At 40.9% G+C, this 16,779-nt stretch overlaps 1 pseudogene; it reads left to right on the forward strand.

Annotated features, from left to right (window-relative positions):
- The first annotated feature begins 13,134 nt into the window (after window positions 1-13,134).
- On the forward strand, window positions 13,135-14,942 carry LOC148014725 (cysteine proteinase mucunain-like; annotated as a pseudogene).
- The last annotated feature ends 1,837 nt before the right edge of the window (window positions 14,943-16,779 follow it).

Genomic DNA, 16,779 nt, shown 5'->3' on the forward strand with positions numbered 1-16,779 from the left:
AGGAGGCATAGGTAAAGGGTCCAACTATATGACACTACTCAAAAGAAAATATTTGAAAGAGTTTCCACTAAATAAATATGACAATTGTGAACAAGTGTAGCAACTATAACTTTAATCTTATCTTTAGCCATCAAATCCTCTTCATCTTCATCCTTAGATCTAGATAATATATCTACTACTGGATTATCCTTCCCTACAATATGTCAAATTTTAGGACTCATAGATTTTATATATGCAATCCACCACAACATGGAGATATCAAGAGTTCAACAACTCATACTCATTCCAAGAATAGGTAAATAGTCTCCACAATCACGAGTGCTCCAACAAAGTATTCCTTGTTACATTTGAAAGGTGTAACAACTCCCCACAATTCTCTCTCTATATATGGATACCTTCTTTGTCTTTCATTCAACACTTTTTTTCCAAATCTCAATGCATACATGTTTCCTTCATCATCATCCTATCCAATAACCCACAAATGTCTACAAGGCATGTATCCATAGTGATGACAATGGGACTTCCACTTGTATAATTAGCTTTTCACAAACTAGGTACAATCTTCAACAATTTATTCAAGTTCCTCATAGCCTTCGTGTGCATCCTATCCCACAATATTTTCTACCCTTTTCTCAATAATTGATATAGAGTATCTAGTACATGCACAAAGTGAGGTATCTAAATAACATAAAATACATAAGCTCCTAAAAACCTCTTCACTTCTAATATTAAAGAGTAACTCTCTTCCATCTTGACAATAGCATCCATTGATCTCTAGCATGAAAGAGGAAGATTCACCTCTTCTAGTTTAGCTAAGATCTTTTTATAGTTAGCAAATATGTTCAATGATAAGTCTTACACATCCCTCTTCATTAAATTTCTCATCTTTATTCTCTTATGCACACCTTTTTATTAGGACATCATCCAAAAATGGAGTAATCAAATAAGATATGTAAATAATCTCACAACACTTTTTTGATTTCATTCGTCATATGTATAACAAAATTTGTTCCTCCTTATCATAAAGTCTTGGGGTATTATTATATGTATATTCTCTATATCATGTGCATTCAAGTTCTATTTATAAATACCCTTATCTATGAGTTTTTATTCAATAAAATACCACCCTTTTTATTGAATCTCTAAATAACCCCTTTATATGATACCTTTTGAATGTTAAAAATATATAAAAATGGTATCTCATAAATCTCTTATTTTGAATCCGCATGATATATATATCTTCATAATGGATCCCTCATGTCCCTCCTCTAGAGGGTAAAGTGCATATCCACACTGATTCCAATGGTGTCTTTATGTTAGTAAGGTCCATGCTTTCAATTGTTAACTCACATTGATCATAACTAGAGTGTAAACCTCCTAATGAGTATATCACTCTCCCAACAAAAGCTTCTTTAAACTCATCAACAATAAGACTTGCTCCCATATTTCTATTGGTTACTTTGTTGACTAGATGCACATGTTGAATGACTCTCAAAGTGCAATTTTTCTTGAGCACTATGAACCACCTATTCAAGTAAAGAGTTGAGGAAGGCTCCAAAATCCCTATCTTAATCTTTTTATGCAAGAGATCAATTAGCTTGTGCAAATGATTCTTTGGCACTAGAACTGGCCATAAGTTCCATGCTATATGTGGAATAGTAGAAATGACCATATGCATGACAATATCTAGATCCATGTAAGCAATCTTGTAATATTCCGATTCGCTAATAGAAGCACGTACGTGAACTGCCTCAAATGAATAGAAAAATTGGATAAATGATTTTTTAAAAATTCCCCCCTTATCCCTCCAGTCGATTGACGAGCTGGAGGGGGAGGGGAATAGAAGGATTGAGTAAGCTCCTTGGTGGAGCCTGGAGCGAGGGTGGGGAAGCATGCATGATGACACGCAGGGGAGGGAGGATCCCCCTCCCCTCCCCTATTTAAAATCGAGGGGGACAAAGGCCTTGGGGAGAAGGGTGGAGACGCTGTGAAGGGGCCACCTCTTGTTGCTGTGAGGGAAGAGGTTGAAGAAGGGAAGAGGCTGTGACAGCTGCTGCAGAGGGACGTCGTGGAGAGGAGGGTGCTGAGGAGCTATGGGCCGCCGCACATTGCTGAAGAGCCACCGCCTCTAACGAAGGCCGCTGCTACCAACGCTGGAGGGAGCCGCCAGCTGCCTTAGCCTTGTCGCCATCTGTCGACGGCCCCCACCCCCCCCACGTGCCTTTGTAAGCCTTCTAGAAGGCCCTTGGAAGCTTCCAAGGGGCCTTCTTAAGCCCCCTTTCCCACAGCTTTGCTTATTTTCCCCCCCGATTTTAATCCCCCCTAAGCCCCCTTGTTTCCCCCCCCCCCCCTGCCCCCCGGTTTTAATCCCTCTAAACCCCCTTTTTTCCCCCGGTTTAATCCCTCTAAGCCTCTTTTTCCTCCCCTCCCCCCGGGTTTCAAAAATCCCCTTAGCCCTTCCCATGGTTTTTGGAACCACACACCCCCCCTAGGATTTTAAATTCCCTTTTCCCCTTAAGCCCCTCCCTTGACTTTGGGAACCTACCCCCCCCCCCCCCCTCTGTGTTTTATTCCCCTAAGCCTTATCAACCCCTTATAACCCTTTTAACCCTTTTTCAACCCCCCTCATAACTCTTTTATTTCTTTTCCCACAACTCCCTAAGCTTTCCTCTTAATCCCCCGTATCCCCCTTATTATTTTTCCCCCCCTGAACCTAAAAATCCAAATCATCATCATGGCCTCGGATGATATCCCGTAAGGGAAAAGTCCGTGAGATAAAAGATAGGGAGGGAAAGTAGAGGGAGTGAAAAGAAGGAGTGAAGGAGGAAGAGTGGGAAAAAGATAAAAGAAAAGGGAAGGAAGGAGAATTAGTGCTTTCTATTCCTTCTACCCCAAGTCAAAATCCTCCAAGGGTTCCGTGGTTGCAAAACCAGACTCACCCATAAAAAAAATTTTTGATCCAAAAGACGGTGGAATTCCAGAAGAAAGAGGAAAATGCTATCTCACATTCGAACTACGATGCCGCCGAAGAAAGTCCAAGGTGTAGCTGCGGGAGGGTCATCTCCCGGTATCCATGTGGATATCTCACCCCAAAACCACGTTTTCTTCTTGGCTTTAATTCGGTTTTTAAGTCGATCATGCAAAGAAAATTTGTTAAGGATAGGATATATTTGTTCGAGTTATTTGTAACGAAGGAGTTTAGCTTATGAATGACAATGTATAGAACTTAGCTTTCTTCAAATTGCATCAAGCATTATAAACTACGAGCAAGATTAACCATTTACTATAGTAGTATATTTTAGCTAAATCCTAAGGTGTAGAAATTATATCTTGCACCATTAGTCTTATTCCTTTTGCAACGAATCGTTGTAAATGGTTAAATTCATGAAAGGTTTCTTTCGATGCTCAAATTACTAGGAAGTTATCTTTGCTAATTGCACGTCTTAGCAAGGCAAATGTTGTTATTTGGCATGAGTTCATCTGTAAGGAAAACGGAAATTAAAATTAAGTTGTATTGACTGGAAAGTAAATTGTCACAAGGATAGCAAAACCGTGACAAGACGATTAATGTTACCTTCCGAAAGATAACTAAACCAATCTAAACATAGAAACATTCATACCCTAAGCACTTGACTACTTTCCTTACCAGGGACAATAAATTCGTAAAGATAAGAAACTAGGGTTTGTCCCTAAGGTTCTTAAAAGAAGAAACCCTAGGCCTGACATACGTCAGCTTAAAGAATCTAAACAGATTATTCCATCGCAGGACTTGCGCAACAAGTATGAAATCATTTAGTCTTGTGATTGATTCACAAGGAGAAAGGGTAAAAACCCTCATTAAGGATGGCAGATCCCTACGCAAGTTATCTTGCAAAAAGATATATTTTTGGATATCCTTCTAAATAAGGAAAGATTTAAACCGGAAACTAGCATATCTAAGGAACTTTAGGGTTAACCAAGTTGGGTATGCCCTACACCGGAATGTAAAAGATCTTGCCAATTTACAAGACACCTTGGGAACGAGTGCTGATACACTCAAAAGGGAAAGAACACTTCCTTAGCAGTTTGCCATACAACTGGGTTGATTAATGGAAATGTTTGTGCTTGCTAGAGATTTTAGGGCTCTGTTTGAATTATGAATTACAAATTAAATGAGTACTTATACTTCAGGTTAAAGGCCTAAAGGAAGAGGCAGTTTCAATTACCCCCGACTACCTGCCTAACCCTAACCAAGGGGGTTGTTGACTGTGCCGGGAATGTGGACCGAACCTGCCGCGAGAGGTCTCTCCGTTGAGCTCTACTTGGAGTAGGAGGATGCTTGGGTGCCAGGGGGGGCTCTGGCCGTAAATCCCTCGCCTTCCGGGTCCTGCACAAGAGGCTAACGTGACTCGGGATTGGATCTCAAGGCCTGCATACTAGTTTACGGGCAGAAGCTTGGAATAGTGATCCCTGGGGATTACTGGATAGCCTCCGGGCGGATTATGGACAAGCCTACGGGTGGAACTCCTTGTATTTCAAAGATAAAATGATGAAATGTTAAAAGAACTTGCTTGATATTGTTTTTCTATGTCACGTGATAAGATTACGTGAAGGAACCAGTGCTTAACAGGGTTAATTAAAGAAGCTGATTGTTATATGTCAAATTAATGTGTTAGATAATTACATAACTAAAACAAACCGAGGAAAGTGCGGAGGATGGGCCATGGGTCCGTCCTACGGTTGGGTGGTCCCGGTTAGCTGGGAACTTTTCTCAAAAATCTCGAAGAACAGCGAGATGAGCATCATCATCAAAACGAATAACGAGAACAATGACCTAGAGTTACGTCTTACCCGATTTACGTTGTTTTAGGGGAACGGAATGGGACTATGCCTTATGGCAGAGAGGTTGAGCCTTGCATCCCTCTCTTTTCCCATTCTCCTTGAACCAAGTGCAGCGTGAATCCGCTTCGGACCTGGCGTTTCTGCGTAAAGTAGTTCGCTCGGGTCTGATGCTAGATGCTATTAGCTAATGACCAAACAGGAAAACCCTCATTCCGGTCGATCCTAAGTGGGAAACGGCCAGGATACTTCCGCTATGTGGCAGACGCGGGAAGACCTAGATCGCAAAACCCGTAACATTCCATGGGAGTGGGGGGCGGAGTTTTCTAGACATCCTTTCCAACGGACTGCTAAGACATGTCCTGGATGATACTAGGGGACACGTTACAAATCTCATGTGACTGAAATGAAAAATCCATGATATATCTCAATTGTTAGCTATATAAAGGTCCCTTACTATGGATGAAAAAACCCTTGGGGGCTCAAGGGAAAAACCCACAGCTCTATATAGGCCTACCATTATATTAATATTCAAAATATAAAATTACAAAGTTGGACTTACAAGAGCCTATTCATAGGCATCAAAGGAGCTACATCACTTGTGAATTACAACATCAACATCTGATACCATGTTAAACAATGTGTGAGGGAGACGAGGAACGCAAGAAGAGAGAGGTGAAGAGAGACACGAGACACCGAAAGTGGAACCCCAAAAGTGTGTCAACTGAGCACACATGATAGGAATATATAGAGGGGACCTGGGGTGCTATATATAGACAGACTATATATAGCTAACATCAATAACATCTCCTTAAAACTTTAATTCTCTATGGTTAAATAAACTCATCACATCAAATTTTTATTTTTTGGAGAGAATTTGTAGTAAACCTGTGAATCAATCTTATGTGGATCCCTCAAATTTGACTGAGGAGAAGACAAGTTAATCACCTCCTCATCGTCTGGAGATAATGGCATTGCAACTAGTTTTACTTTCTTATCTGAGTCCAATGATGACATGTATAATGACTCCTAAATATCACATCTGAAGCCTCTTCATTGATTATAATGTACCTATCACACTCCCCTTTTTGTATTGCTACAAACCATTGCTATTTTGGCCATAGAAACTAGTTTTTCACAATCAATAATTACATTTTCATGATTAAGGAACTCAATCATAACATTGACATCATTGTCATGGGCTAGTTGAATACCTCAAAATCCTTTCTCTTCTTCATCCTACATCATGGCATGTATGAGCTGACCAACAAACTGCCATTTTCTCTTCATAATATCAATGGTTTCCTCATGAAACTCTCTCTTGGCAAGGTTAAGAATCTCTCGCATAGTCAATTCCACTTTTCTATTCAAGATGTGATCCTTAAGAATATTTTTTAGATTAGTGGCTTTCTCAATATTTGACTGAAATTTATATCCTACTTCTTTTCCCTTTGGCTTTACATGTTCTTGCATTTTCTTTTTGGCAATATCATCTATGTTATGCTCAGGTATAGGCCTAATAGGAAGTGTTTTGGTTTATCTTGTCAAGTTTACCACTCCCTCTAGTGGCCTCTTAGATGTACTTAGATTTCCATTATCTTTTTTTCTCTTTTCTTCCACAATAACATTTGTATTCAATGACCTAGCAAGAGATATATAGATAGAAAAACAATCCACTAGAGTATCCCATTATATCATCTCTCATATGCTCTTCCCTACATCATTCAATTTAGCTCTAGGGAACTTTCTATTCTTTGCAGCTTGCATAGCATAAGAACAAAATTTATCTTTCTTTCTAGGAATAGTAATACAACTAACATTTCTCAATCCTTAGATCTAAGGTAGAAGCTTTCCATTATAGCATAAGCATTCCATACAACCATGTCATCAATGAGCTTCTACATTCCACTCTTTTCAAATTTTGGATTGAGTGGTAGGGTTATCTCACATAGGTGGATCTTACCATCCTTACAGAAAATCAAATTATTTTCCAATGCATCCCTATATTTTTCAAAATCCCTATGCTTGTGCTCAAATTTTTTCATGCCAAATTCTTCATGCTAAAAAGCCTTTCTCAATTTGGGGTCTTGGTGTAGTAGACCACCCTTTATACTTTAGCTTGGAAAAGTTGAATTTCATGCCACGTATACCCTTAACCAATTCATTGATCATATCCTTCTTCATAGGAATAATTATAGAAATACACTACTTTCTTGCATGCTTTATGACCTTGCTAGGCCCAACATGCATCTTAGCTTGTCTCCTTTGTCTTTTGGCAAGCATAGAGATAACATCCTTAACATCCAGCCACTCTATTTTTAAACCATGTTCATTCTTCTCTAGTTTTATTTTCTCCTCAATATCCATACCTTGCTCTCACATTAGGGAGACGAAGAAGCTAGTATAGTAATTAGATAGGAATTGATGGAGACTTATCGATTGCCAATCGAGACTATGGAGAAACTCATCAAAGACTAAGAGATTAGCTTCCATTTTAGCATAAAAACATAGTTGGTTTTAGCTCAATATTTTGTGTATCTTAAGCTTCTTCATAGGGTTAGGGAAGGCCTTAATATGGTTTTGTGACACTAAGCTAGGGGCCATCATGAAGAGAGAAACCAAGACATAATCTAATTGAGGGTTAATCGTTTAAACTGTAGATTCTCCTACTTTCTTCTAGCTCAAGTATTCATATGTTTTTTGATACTCCAATTCCTCCACGAAGAGAAATTCAAAAGTAGAAAGTATGTACATTCAATCTTGCTCATCCTCCAAGCATGGCATGTACCTTACTAAGAGGGTATTAGGAAATAGAGTAGCTAGCATCTCCATGTGACATACTAGAATGTGAATCAAGATTGATTAGAGAGGTTCTCAAAGTCTCCATTTCAACTCACATTGTATCCTTCGTATTATTCTTCATTGCCCTAGCCCTCCATGAGTCATGCCTTGGGGAAGTTACTATATGTATATCCTCTACATCACGTTCATTCAAGGCCTATTAATAAATATCCTTATCTGTGATTTTTTTTGGAATAAAACATAATCCTTTTCTATTCAATATATGAATAACCCCTTTATATTATACCCTTTTGTATGTAAAAAATGTATAAAAATGGTATTTAAAAAATACCTTATTTTGAACCTACGTGATGCACACATATATTCATAAGTAACTTACCCGACGTCATGCATTGCACATTCAAGGATGTGCATGAAATATATTGTATTCAAGACCTTTCATAGCAATCAAGATAACTAAAACTTACACTGGTAATTTTCACTAGCCATTCTTTCAACACACTTTATGGGCTAACATTGATTCCATTGGCGGAAGTCAAATTGGAATATATAGGTTCAAGGTGGATTTCTCCATGCATTGAGCACATCTTGGTTAACTATGCTAACTCTAGCTCTCATGTAATTGACTCCATACGAGATAGAATCTCAGAGGGCTTCCACTAGGAGGATTATGTGAGGCTATGCTTCTTTCCAAAAAATATTGATCTCCAAGGCTCCTAGAGATGGCAAGGTTGAGAAGCTAGATTTTAAGTATGTGTTGATTGCATAGATTCACTACTATCCATCCAATTTTGAATACTTACCATATGTAGGGCTTTCTTTCATCAAGATTCCTACGAAAATTGAGATGATTATAAATGCAAGGTCCTATATATTGGAGTTCATGATGCCCTACATCTTGGGAAGTTAAAAACTTTCATTCTTGCATATGTTGGCCGAAGTACAATGGTTCAATAGTAGAATCCCCAAGATTAGAGGATTGAGAAGGTAGAGATACATGTGATGCATGGGATATGCTAGGAAGAGTGATGGTCTCCATAGTTATCTCAGCTTATTGGTAACTTCACTTGCATTGACTCAACACATTCCTTAACTTTATCTATGGTAACCAATCGCTACTCAACGTTGGGATAATTTTCATGGCATTATTCTTGCTTATGATCAATCCATTTACCATTATGGTTGGTCCCTAAATGGCCATTCCATATTTCTTGTTCTCTGGACTCACTAATGGCATTGACTAGAATAGGGATGATATCTTTATTCTTAATCACCTTAGTGGAAAAGAGATTCAAAGTAACAAAGGTATGATAGCCTTGCTACTACTTTCCTTAATGTCATGGGAAACCTTGATACATGTGAGTGAGTTGACACTTAGGGCACCATTGATCTACATCATTTTCCTCAAGTTGTCTTTATCTTTCGGGATAGTGTGAGGACACATGTCCTTGTTGTCCATAGTTTAAGCAAGCTGTCATTTCTCAATGATGAATCATTCCTTTCACTTTACCTTGTCTTAATATCATGATTGGCACTGTAATGAAGGAGACCTAGCTATCCTAACTAAGAGGAAAGAGAGAGAGAAGGATTGCAAAAGAAGAGGGAGAGGAGAGAGAAAGGTAAGAAGAAGAGAGAGAAAGAGGTCGACGAGGAGAGAGAAATACTAGAAGTAGAGAGAGGAAGGCAAGAAGAGGAGAGAGAAATGGCTGGCAACCATGGAAGGACAGGGAAGAAGGTGAAAGGACAAATGTGTATTCATCAAAGGGTTCCTATACAGTGTCCCTTACACCTTTTATACTTAGGTCAACTTGACCTAAGTATTTCCCCTCCATTACAATCCATCCCCACTCAAAATGAAGTTTTTGTCCTCAAAAACAAAGATCGAACTTATTGGTATAGCCAAGTAGTGGGCTGCAGAGTACTACTATGTACAACATTACAAGTGGCAAAAGGTAGTGGGGGGGGGGGGGGTTCTTGGCATAGACCTAGTAAAAGATTTCCTAATATTCAAGAGTAGTACTAGTCTATGCAGAGGGTCAAGGTCAGCCTGTAGCCACCCCCGTCAAAAGGGAAAGTGGTATCGCTGCCATGCATTGGATTAGCTTTCATAAGGTCAAAGTCAAGTACAGCTGGAAGCATGATCAGCATGGTGGTATTCTCTAGCTCTTCCATAAGCCTCTCAGGCATCACCATGCTCTGCATGAGTGAAGCATATGAGGCTAAAGTCACCATTGCATGGACTGCATCAACCTCTAAGTGCTGCATATTCATGGACCCTGCATTCTTAGTGATGTCCAAGCATTTAAACTACAGGTTTGTGGACTGACCGAGCTCCCGCATGGGGTCATGATCATCCAAATTCACATGCTGCCCATGGTCTTCTTTCTTGAGCTGAAGTTCTTGTTGTGGACCCATACCAAAATGGTCTTCAACAAGATCTTCTCCATCCTTTGCATCATAATACTCTAATACCAAAAGTATTTTGGCAGTCTTTGCCCTGCATGTGGCTTAATGATTAGAAGATATTGGCTTAGCACATCGATAGCATAAGCCCGCAGCATGCAATTCCTGTATCGTATCACTAGTAAGGTGTTTAATGCATTTAGACTTAGATAGAAATTTACACACATGCTCATCACCATCGGTCAGCTCAGTAATAGTTTTGACATGCTGCTCATAGTCATCTTGCTACTCATGTAGAGCAGATGGCTGTCCATGCTCATGAACAAAATGCTCATGTTGTCCATATGGATGGTCATACCAATGTGGCTGCTGCTCATAATGATATTCATGCTGTCCATACTCCATGTGTTCATAATAGCCCTGTTGCGCATCACATGCATAATCGTCATAAGCATGCCGCCTTTGATCATTGATCCCATAGCATTGGTCATGCTGTCCATAATCTCTATGAGAATGCATGTCACAAAAATGCTCATGTTGCTGCCCAGATACATCTATTTGCTGTTGCCTATTACCAAAACCTTAGCTATATGTTGCCCATAAACATGATGCCCAAGATTGCATGATGACTGTCCAACATGACTACAACAGTGTCCTTGCATCCTAGGCATAGGTATCGGCATGATGTCGGTCATAATCACTTACTTGCTGCTCTTGCATTGCATAAGAATCTCCATATGCATGCTGTTGACCAAGGCTGTATGAACTACCATTTACATGTCCATGATCATGACTTGCATAAAAACTATGTTGCTGCATAAAGGAATGCTTGTAAGCATAATCATGCTATCCATGATAGCCATATTGCTGATCAAATCTATTGGTGTATGATCCAAATATGGCCAAATGGCCAGTCGAGGTAGATGGCGGTGGCATAGTTGTGCTCCCCCCAGCAGAGCTGCCGTTGTTAGGGATTGAAGCTGAAAGATGAGATAATGGTCCACTAGAATGGAAAACGGGACTTGGATTTGCAGTAGCCTGGCCACTGCCATCAAGGGGATTCAACACTTTCTCAAATGAGCCTGGAATCCCACGGACAGTTGCAGCCTGTCCAGACCTGCCATTAAGGGGATTCAACACTCTCTCAAATGAGCCCCGAATCCCACGGACTACTACAACATGTCCAGACCCGTTTTTAGTACTAGCTCCAATAGAACTTGGATTTGCAGTAGCCTGGCTGCTGCCACCAAGGGGATTCAACACTCTCTCAAATGAGCACGGAATCCCACGGACTGCTGCAGCCTGTCCAAATCTGCCCTTAAGGGGATTCAGCACTCTCTCAAATGATCCTGGAATCCACGGACTGGTGAAGCCTGTCTAGACCTGCCATTAAGGGGATTCAGCACTCTCTCAAATGAGCTCGGAATCCCACGGACTGCTGCAGCCTGTCCAGACCTGTTTTCAATACTAGCTCTAATAGTATTTGGATTTGCAGTAGCCTGGCCACTGCCATCAACGGGATTCAACACTCTCTCAAATGAGCCCGGAATCCCATGGACTGCTGCAGCCTGTCCAGACCTGCCATTAAGGGGATTCAACACTCTCTCAAATGAGCCCGAATCCCATGGACTGTTGAAGCGTGTCCAGACCTGCCATTAAGGGGATTCAACACTCTCTCAAATGAGCCCGGAATCCCACGGACTGCTGCAGCCTGTCTAGACCTGTTTTCAGTACTAGCTCCTGTCCAACTAGGAGCTCTGCCTGATTCTGAAGCTTGAAATGCTAATGTATCCGATGAAAGACCTGGTGCAGACATCCTTCTTTTACAAGAACTTCTTCCACCATGCACAAGATCAAATCTGCGAGTCTCCAGATAATCCACAGAATCACATGCAAGGCTCCCAATTCGAATGGCACCTTCTCCTCCATCAGCTTCAAACAGGGGGGGTGATGGGTAAGCAAAAAGTGAGGAATCCAAACCTTGCTTATTTTCAAGAGCTTGCCTTGCATGATGACTATCAGCCATAGAGGAGCTACTGTGATTTCCTACAACAGTATAAGATACTTGCAACTCTCTTCCTGGATGATCCACTAGGCACCCTTTACCCTTGCTGTTGTCTGTTGACAAAGTTCCAGAGCTTATCCTTGATCCTCCACTGCATGCCCCATCAGGGAAAGAACCATCGAACAAGTGAACCGTAGATGTGCCTGCATTGGACAATGGCCCCTTAGCTACATCCCAACTTTCAACTCCAGGAGAAACCAATTCTCTAGCTCCACTTCTTGCTACCTAGCTGGGTACCCCATTGCTTGAGCCTCTATTAACTAAAACATTAGGAGGGTCTTGTGTAAACTCGCTGATAGTATTCAGTTGCCCTGAACATGCTGGCTGAAAATAACCATAAGCCCCAGTTTGCCACCCATGCCCCACATTTGTACCAGCTGGCATGTTGGTCCTGCTAGTTCCAGATCCTTGAGAATCGAAATTGCTGAGGTTACCAAACATTTCAAAAAAATTCTATCGCTTTGCTCGATGTGATCCCTCAACGGTTTGTTCTTGAGGTAGTTCACTTAAGGAAGGTGTTTTCCATGTATCCCTCTCCCTGAGCCAGCACTCTCCATCAGCCATTCGATTCTTTTTGCCACTTGCACTACTTCCATTGTGATTATTGGCCACTTGATTGCTCCCACTTGGATAGCCCTCAACATTTGGGGCATAGGCTTGCCTACCGATACCTAAGAGAGGAGTGTCATTCATCCACAGTCCATAATTCATTCCATAATAGAAACACAGGATTCATATGTTTTAGCTTAGCTATGTTGGCCTCATATGAGATTGCCCATTCTATGTACACTCTCATGGCCTGATAGAGTTCCATGCTCAAAAATAACGTAGCCTCGACTTGATTTTGTGAAAATGGGATCATTGACATTTAGGAAACCGGGCCACGCAAAGTATCCATCCATGGAGCTTACATATGCTTGATATTTTCAAAGTAGTGGAGCAAACCTGCATCCTCTTCTGGCCCAGCAAATAGCACAGGGATTGGAAACACTGCTGGGCCAAACTCTGCTCCATCTACTCCTTCTACTCAAACACCAGGTGATGTTATGTCTATTGTTGGTGCATTGCAATACAGTGGCAACTCTTCAAAGCCTTTAATTCTATATGGAGCAGATGGTACTGGAACTCTAGCTACTTCCTCAAATCAACTGGCTGAGATGGATCGGTCTGCAGAAGATGGGTCATTGGATGACAATGTTGAATCTTTTCTGTCACATGAGGAAGCAGACCAACGCGAACCACTATTTAGCTGCAATAAAAGAAGCCCAACTGGGCATGGTTTTTCATTTTCAGAGGTTACTTCTCTTCAAGCAAGCACTAGTAAAGTCATATCGTGTCATTTCTCATCGGATGGCAAGCTTCTTGCTCTACTGCTGGTCACGACAAAAAGGATGTTTTGTGGAACATGGATACCATGAAATTAAACAATTGCTTGATTACTGATGTGCGATTTTTTCCAAATTCAAGGCGCTTTGCTACATCATCTTTTGACAAAACTGTTAGAGTCTAGTGGTACCTCTGCCAGTCACAAGTCATTCCTTCACATTTGGGGTTGCACCACCAATGATGCAAGGTTCAACTCCACAACAAGCACAACAGCCTGTTCAAGTCACACATGCTAATGCACAACCTTGGCTTGCAATATCCAATCCAATTCTTGTCTCTGGTCCTCCTCCAGTGATGAATATTACTCAACCAAGTTCTACGCCATTGAGTACGCTTGTAGTCTTCCGCCTCTTCTTCATAGTCTGAGCATGAATATCCTTTTTATGCTACCTTTTGTGAGAGGTGGTGGTGGAGGCAAGGTACCCAGCATTGCTCTTCAAAGCAACAAGTCACCGCTTCTGTTGAGAAGCTTTATGTGATGATTCCTAATAACTTGAAGAAGGAGATTTCTCCTCTGCTTACTGCTTGCATCCAGGCTCCGAAGGCATCATGACTTGTCATGGGGAAAGTTCAGTCTTAGTCTCTTGGTGCAGTGTCATTCTCACCTCATGTAGTGCAGGTCTAGTGGTAGAAGATATGTTCCATTGGCAAGCAACAATTATGGGACCTGCAGATAGCCCTTATACTGGGGTGTATTTTTGGTGACAATCCACTGTAGTAGCTGGGCTACCATGAGATCTATCCCTTGCTTCTAGATCTTTAAGCGGAACCTCTTCTACATCCACGAGCACAACAGTAAGGCCAGCCTGCACACGCACAGGCTAGGCCTCAACAAGTTTGCAGATCTCACCCTGGAGGAGTTCAAGGCCAAGCACCTCGACTTCTGGCCTTCGGCCGCCAAGGCTGGCGTCCTCAAGCAAGTTTGCCAATCTACCTGCAACAGATCTGATGCACTTCCTCATGCCATGGACTGGAGCCAGAAGGGTGCTGTCACCCCTGTCAAAGACCAAGGACAATGTGGGAGCTGATGGGCCTTATTCTCTGTGGGGGCTATCGAGGGCGCCCATGCCATTGCAAGTGGTGAGCTTGCGAGCCTCTCTGAGCAGGAGCTTGTGAGCTGTGTGCACAACAATTATGGGTGCAATGGTGGGCTTATGGACCCTTCGTTTGAGTGGGTGATTAAGAATGGTGGCATCAATTCAGAGGATGGGTATCCTTATGTCAGTGGCACTAGAAGATCCAAGTTCTGCAAGTGGCTGAAGAAGCTGAAGAAAACTGTCACCATTGATGGCTATGAGGATGTCAACCCAATGATGAGGATGCCCTCATGTGTGCTGTGTCACAACACCCTGTCAGTGTTGCAATCAATGCTGGGACCTCTGACTTTTAGCTGTATGCAGATGATATATTTAGTTCATGCTCTGATTCCAAGAAAGCTACCATCTCTGCCTGTATACCTGAAAAGTAGGGTTTATTGTTGGAAAATGAGACTAGATTTGAGGGAAAGGAGAGAGAAAGGAAGGATCTAAAAACTAAGCTCTGATACCAACTGTAATGAAGGAGACCTAGCTATCCTAACTAAGAGGAAAGAGAGAGAGAAGGACTGCAAAAGAAGAGGGAGAGGAGAGACAAAGGTAAGAAGAAGAGAGAGAAAGAGGGTGATGAGGAGAGAGAAAGACTAGAAGTAGAGAGAGGAAGGCAAGAAGAGGAGAGAGAAATGGCTGGTAGCCATGGAAGGACAGGGAAGAAGGTGAAGAAGGTGAAAGGACAAATGTGTATTCATCAAAGGGTGCCTATATAGTGTCCCTTACACCTTTTATACTTAGGTCAACTTGACCTAAGTATTTCCCCTCCATTACAGGCACATGCATATAATCCATCATGATAGAGAGACTCTCTCCATTGTAGTGAAAAAAAGGATTAGTATACTGCTCATCCTGTTTTTGGTTCCTCAACATAATGGGTAGGATCATTACTAGGAGAATGAGTAATGATTAGGCCTAGCGATCTAGGGATTGATCTCAACCTTTTTCACTATTTGTCTTTTCTCGTGAGGAGTTGGTAAGTCTAAGGGTGATGCTAGTTATATTTGCCTTGGATGGTTGAAACCATGGTAAAATTGTGGATAGCCAAAATTGTAGTTAGAGCTTATGAGTCTTTGTTCATTCTTATAGCAAGTGACTTCATACTTGAAGCATATGCAATTTTGACATGTGCATTGGCCTTAAGTACTTCAAAGGGAGGTGTTCTCCACCACAATGGAAACACTACATATTTTTGGTAATAAGGTCAATATAGGTTCAAGTTTGCGACCATTTTTGAGCGCTCTTGTCAATTTTTCTTAACATTAGCCATAAGATCTTGCATGTCATTCACTTAAGCCTTATCATGGCTGAGGGTCTTATCACTTTGTTGTACTTCTCTCTCTATCAAGGTCATCATTGTAGACTACCGTGTCAAGTATATCATTGATGGTAGAGTAATTAGAACTTGAGTTTCCTACCATGGTCTCATAAATTTTCTCATCACAGGTGCCCTTAATGAAATCTTGGCTATATTATTGTGATTGGGTCTCTCGACAAACAATTGGAATATGTTTAAAGAGGATCTTCACCTTTGAGACATAGTTTCTCATAATCACCTCTTCTTAATGCACTCAATATTCATAAGACAAACAATGAATAGTGTTTTTCTTGCAGGCCATTTTTTACTTTTTAGGGCTAGAAAATAAGGGTAACGAAACAAATTAGATGAAGGGTAGGGTCATTTTTGAGCCCATACAATGAATAGTGTTTTTCTTGCAGGCCATTTTTTACTTTTTAGGGCTAGAAAATAAGGGTAACCAAACAAATTAGATGAAGGGTAGGGTCATTTTTGAGCCCATAAAATCATAATTATAGCCTAATATTACAAAGTTTAGCATAAAAATTGAGTTTTGATAGCTAAAATAGCTATTTTTATAGAGGAAAATTGCATATATCCATAAACATCCATATAAAAATAAAACAATGTTTGATAGGATACCTCTCAAGTTGAGGATCTTATCACCAAATAATGATCAAATTTTGAAGAGAGGTCTTTGAAAAAAATCATTGACGATGCAATTATTACCATAACGGGTCTCTACAAACTATTTAATAAGAAGGTCATTGAGTAGTATGAATGAGGCTTTCTCAATGTCATCAAGCCTCATGAACAGTGTTTTCTTCTTTTCTCTTAGGCACAATCCAAACATTTGGTGCCTACATAGCATCAATTCACTTTGTAGACTTTCTCAAATTGTTCAATGAAGTTGTAAGGGTCAT

Source organism: Lygodium microphyllum, chromosome 25 (assembly GCF_053477565.2).
Source record: "Lygodium microphyllum isolate KBCC chromosome 25, Lygodium_microphyllum_v1.1.10, whole genome shotgun sequence".
Classification (NCBI taxonomy): domain Eukaryota; kingdom Viridiplantae; phylum Streptophyta; class Polypodiopsida; order Schizaeales; family Lygodiaceae; genus Lygodium; species Lygodium microphyllum.